At 43.4% G+C, this 5,997-nt stretch overlaps 1 pseudogene; it reads right to left on the minus strand.

The window, feature by feature from the left end:
- Positions 1–471: 471 nt before the first annotated feature.
- Positions 472–640, minus strand: LOC118004336 (annotated as a pseudogene).
- Positions 641–5,997: the final 5,357 nt, after the last annotated feature.

A 5,997-nucleotide genomic window follows, 5' to 3' on the forward strand; every position in this document is an offset into this window, starting at 1 on the left:
TTCAAGCACTCTCTCTGATAAAATTACACATTTCTTATAACATAATTCATACAAAAGGCAATTTGGGGCTATTTACTAGTGCAAAAAATCAATGGGGATCAAATTACCACATTTCATTGCATAGAGGCTGTAAGGAAGGCACGTTTAAACTAGATTGTTCTTTTCTCTTCTTTTTTCTTGTTTCCCATAATTAATTTCTCCTTACCGATTAGTCTTCTGTATTTTACTCAACTGTGTTTGAAAACTGCCCCAAAGTTACTGGCCAATTTTTGATATTCATACATAACAATAAATGTCTTGTTAATTTCAGGAAAAGAGGGGTAAACCCATGCCTATTGTGATAGGCTGATAGGAACAACCATGTGCTAAAAGACTGTTAACTGCAGGACAAGTTCATACTATACAAGTTCCATTGCAGGGAAAATACTCCCCCCGAGGGAAAGAATGAACCAAGAGTTCAAAATTAGCTGAATTTAAAAACATTTCCCAGATAGACTCAATACAATTTTTTTTTTTTTTTTTGCAATAGGTAGCTTAAATCAGATTGGGGCTGCTTAAAATGACTACCAATGGTTCTTATTAGCAATAATCGCGCCTCGGATAAACCTCATTGGCTACGATACTGCCACTGCGCAAAGCTCTACCAATGGTTCTTATTTCTGTAATATGTTCATGAAAATACCCCTTCAAAAATTCAGTTAATGCATATGTTGCATACTGTTAGGTGCCCAATTTTGTCAGAGCTACAAAAAGTTCCCTACCATGAAAGAGCATCTCTCTAAATTGGTAGAGGTAAAATCCATACATAAGAAACAAAGAGACAGATGAAGGACACTATAAATGAACAACTCAGTGAAGTTTGCCCACGAAACAAGGGCAGGAGCCATATCCCAATCATCTCCAAAGCTCTCTGGACACTACTGTAACACAGAAGTGATAGTTCAGGGTGTTTGGCAGTGTAGCAATTCCTAAAGGTTTTAAAAATCTCCTAAATTAAAGTGGATTTTTGTTTAGACAAGTCTTCAGTAAGGAGGCATTTCTTTTTTCCTTCTTTCTCCTACTGCTTTCAGCCCTCAGTACATTTCCTATTCCACCATAAGCTAGTGAGGGAAACAGACATGAGGGAGCATTTCCTCTAGGGAAGTCTGGTAGCTAGGATGCTCTTGGCCACCAGAGAAAACCCACTCAAGTGGACAGAATAAAAAGGAAATCACCTATCTCACAAGATAGGAAACAGAGTGAGGATGGGTTCCAGGTGTATCGGGGTTAGCGGTTTCTGCCAATGGACCAGGTTCCTTTATCTGGCGCCCACCATCTCCCTCCTCAGGTGGGTAGCAATATGGCTGCTGTAGTCCCAGGAGGCGCTGTCCCAGATACAGACAAAGAAGAGCAGGGGCAGGCAAACTGTGACCCGTGGGCCAAATCCAGACCATCACCTGATTCTGTAAGTAAGGTTTTATGGGGACACATCTCTAGGAGTTCCTTACATATTGTCTGTGGCTGCTTCCACTCTATAACAGAAGAATTGAGTAGCTGAGACCAAGAATTTGAAAAGTTCTCAGAAAGCCAGGCCAGGCCAGGCCAGACCACTGCTGCGCATCACTCACATAGCCAGTCCTGCCTCTAAGGAGTCATCCATCCATCCACCCGCCCATTGACCCGTACTTTCACAAACATTGCTGGGATACTGCGTCTCTGCATGGGTACTTTCAGCTGAGGTGCACACATGCTCACACACACACACACGCACATACACAGCACTATTTTAAGAGAAAGAGATCCCAGACACTTGATTCTCAGAACTGCTTGACCCTTAACATTTCTAAACCCCTGTTTCTTTCTTTTTTTTTTTTTTTTTAAGATTTTATTTATTTATTTGACAGAGAGAGACACAGTGAGAGAGGGAACACAAGCAGGGAGAGTGGGAGAGGAAGAAGCAGGCTTCCCACTGAGCAGGGAGCCCGATGAGGGGCTTGATCCCAGGACTCTGGGATCATGACCTGAGCCAAAGGCAGATGCTTGATGACTGAGCCACCCAGGCGCCCCTAAACCCGTGTTTCTTCTTGCTCCCAGTCCTTGGACTAATCATTCTCTAACCTGTCCTCCTCCTTCAGGCTCAGGTATCTTCAGGTATCTTCTTCATGGGGCTCCCTTGCATACTGAGCCTGATACTTTAATAAACTAAGACTGCGAGGGTGCCAGGCCTGGCAAAGAGAGGAAGAGAACTTCGAATAGCATCATGGAGGGTCTCCTGTGAGCCAGGCACACTACACGCTTCCCAGCTTCACATCTGAAGTCAGGGGCAGGCAGGCAGGCAGGCATGCAGCTGGGGACGGGTATGTGGAAGGACCCTTTCATTAAGAGTTCCTAGGGAAAGATTGTTTCTCCAATTTGTTTAACAATTAACTGGGATCTTCTCATGTCAGGCTCCTGCTAAACTAGATATTCTTTCTAGTCCTTCCCTTTCCTAGTCTCTCTGAGGCCTCAGAAAATTAAAATTGGAGTGAAACCAGAGATGGCTCTGAAAAAATATTCCATCCTACGTGACTTATTCTTAAAAGGGCCTTGTGCAAACTGTTAACAATACCGAACCCAGACGGAATGATATCAGTTCTCTGGGAAATGAACTGTGAAGAGAACCATCATTTTTTTTTGAGCATCTACTATGTGATTTGTATATTAATCCCATCTCATATTCACAGTAAGCCTGTGATACATTGAAATTACTTAAAAATAGTATTCACTGCAAAATGCAGAAAAGCTAACTACAGTGACTTAAAAAATTAAGTAGTGCAGTAGGTGATGCTGGCATCGATTCAGCTTCTCAGTGATGACATCTAGTGATGACAACTAGTTCCTTTTTCTGCATCATTAACCTTAGCAAGTTGACATTCAGTCTTATGCTTGTCGTCTCTTAATTGCAAGATGGCTGCCTCAGCTCCAGATATCACTTCCACATTCAAGGTAGAATTAAGAGGGAAGTACAGGGCCGGCCACATTAGTCTCCATTTTATCAGGAAAGCAGAAACTTTCCTAGAAACCTGCTCATGAGACTTCTACATAGGTATCATTGGCCAAAACTGGATCGCATGGATACCTTTAGTTGCAGAGGAGCTGGAGAAAATCAGAATAGAACTGTCAGGTGCCCTTAGACTACAGATGGGCAAACAACAACCAAATCTGGACCACGGCCTGTTTTTGTAAATAAAGTGTGGTCTCAACACAGCCACACACATTCATTTATGTACCGTCTCTGGCTGTTTTCATGCAACAGCCACAGAGTTGTGGCAGAGTCAAGGGTCTGCCAAGTCTAATTATTTACTATCTGCCCTTCTGCAGAAACGTTTACCAATTTCTCCATAAGCCACTCATGAGCCATCACCTAGGTTAGGCACTTCTCTTCTGAAAACAAAACTGGGAGAGCCTCAAGAACAACAAGAAGAGGACACTGTCATTGGGTAGGCCACTAACATTATCTTCCAGACACAGCCACTGTTACTTGTTTTAGATGAGGAGATTGAAGACCAGAAAGGGAAGTAAACTGCCCAAGGGCTCAAGTTGAATGAGTACGGTCCAAGTTCAACTAAGGGCTCTCTGAATTCATGGTTTTCTGATCATATCCTATTTTTGTGAGTTTTCCCATCTGTGAAGGAGCTGTGAGATACTCACCTGTTATTCAATTCAGTTCTTAAATGAGTTGTACAAAAGGGCAGAGGGCCAATGGATCTATCTTAATAGGTTCGCAAGATAATTAAGCATTTATTTTTAAATTGTATTTTTTTCAAAGATTTTATTTATTTGACAGACAGAGAGCAATCACAAGCAGGGGGAGTGGCAGGCAGAGGAGAGGGAGAAGCAGCCGCCCACCCTCCCTCCACTGAGCCAGGAGCCTGATGCGGGACTCAATCCCAGGACCCTGGGATCATGACCTGAGCCAAAGGCAGATGCTTAACCGACCGAGCCACCCAGGCGCCCCTTAAATTGTATTTTAATACTCATTTCCCATCTGATTCTCTTTCAACTACGCGTATACACAAGCTGATAGACCCTGATCTACTTTAGATAGGTTTTTCTCATCTTTTCTCCCCAGCACTTAATCACGTAATGAGGGCTCAATACATTTGTTTGTCGTACCCCCTACTCCATAATGTCTCACACCAAGTAAATATATGCCATTCATGGTTGCATATATTATGTCCCCGGTGAGGCTGTTAATTACATCAGTGGATACCCACTGTGCAGTCAATGTAGACAGAATGACAGAATAACATCCCTGCCCTCACCCTTGGCCCCTTGGAACTGAAAGTGATTGCAGTTGTCGTATTTAAGGGCAGCAGGAGTCACCTTTGGCCTGGCCGGCCAATGTCATCTGTTTGTGGCCACAGCATCCATGTCAAGCTCGGGCTTCAAACTTGGGCTGCCTCTGTCCCTTCATTTCCTCTGCCTGGAAACAAGAGCATGAGGAGTACAAGAGCCAAGAACAGCACACTCTGGGACAAAGGAAAAGGGCAAAGCTTTGAGATGACGAAAAGGAGGGCTTTCACAAATCCGTGTTTCTTCTTTTTTCCTCTCCTTTTCTCCACAACTCAATCTAAGGGGAACCGGGAGATACCACGTCCCTTCTTCCCATCTTCCATTCCAGAAATCTTAGGCTTCCTCAAATGCTCTCCACCTCTCTTGCTTGCAGGAATTAGCCATTTCTTTAGCCTGGAAGACCCTTCTTCTCTCCCACCCCCTTCACCCTCATCAAGCTAACTCCACTTCTGAGGACTGACTTTGGAGTCGCCTTTCTCCAGAAAGCCTTCCTCCATTAGTTGACAATGCCCCCTGATATCACAGCCATAGCCTTCTGTGCGCTGGACCTAATTGTCTGCCTCTTTGTCTCTCGTATGAGTCTAGAAGCAAAACCGATGAGGGGCCACATCCGGCTTATCCTCCATGCTCAGTTAATAACCAGCAAAGCAAAGAATGAAGAACAGGACGAAAAATTCATCGAGCTCCTCGGCCTTCCCCTGGACTCCTACCCACCTGTGATTCCCTCTTCCTGGAGGTTTCTATTTGCTCCTCAGACTGAGGAAACTGTTAAGCTGAACAAGTATCTTTGTTTGGAGATTGTATCTGCGTCCTTCGCCACAGGGTGTCATTTTCCTCCATCTCTCCAGCCAGGCATTCCTCAACTGCCAGAGCTGCGCACCTCAGCTCTTGAAGTGGTGGAGCCTGGCGTCCTGGACAGAGAGCAAAGGCTCCAATGTAATCTCGCCTTCTTTCAGGGCCGCTGACCAGAGGGAACAACAACAACAAAAAAGCACTGATTGGGCTTTCCTGATGCAGACCAGCCAGTGGCTCTGTAGTTTCCTTCTGTGTTTAAAATTCCTTATCTGGCCTTGCTAGCAAATCAGCAAGCCTGCAGGTCAATGCGGGATTATCTCCAGAGCTGGTGCTTCAAAGAGATCGGTGCACACCATTCCCCTGGGTCAGATAGCTGTGTCGGCGAGAGGCCCCGCGTAATTGGGAGCACTCAGCTCCACACATAACACAACCCATTAGCTGTTTTTTAAAAGCAAGGTTTATTTTTATTTCTTCCCATTATAAAGTGAATCAGTGCTCATTATTAGAAAATCTGGCAAAAAAACAAAAAATTCCTTAACGATTTAGCATATTTGATAGGTCTTGCTTTAAGTCTTTTACTAGGTTACTTCTTCAATAGTTGTGATTATATATGTTTTGCAATAAGTATAAATTTGTATTCTGGCTTTTTTTAATTTAAAAATAGAATAGGAATATTTCCCTGATTTTTTACATTCTTGGATAAATAAAATTTCCATGGTAGCATAATATGTATCATTGATTGATTTGTTTCACTGTTTCCTCATTGTTAGGTATTTACATGGGTTCCAGTACTTTTCATCTGAATTGTCATGAATGCCATTGAGCATAAGGTCTTTTCTATATGTTTAATTCTTTCCTTAGGCTGGATTCCCAGGAGAGATCAAATGA

The sequence above is a fragment of the Mirounga leonina genome, unplaced genomic scaffold (genome assembly GCF_011800145.1).
Source record: "Mirounga leonina isolate KUSES-001 unplaced genomic scaffold, KU_Mleo_1.0 Mir_92, whole genome shotgun sequence".
Classification (NCBI taxonomy): domain Eukaryota; kingdom Metazoa; phylum Chordata; class Mammalia; order Carnivora; family Phocidae; genus Mirounga; species Mirounga leonina.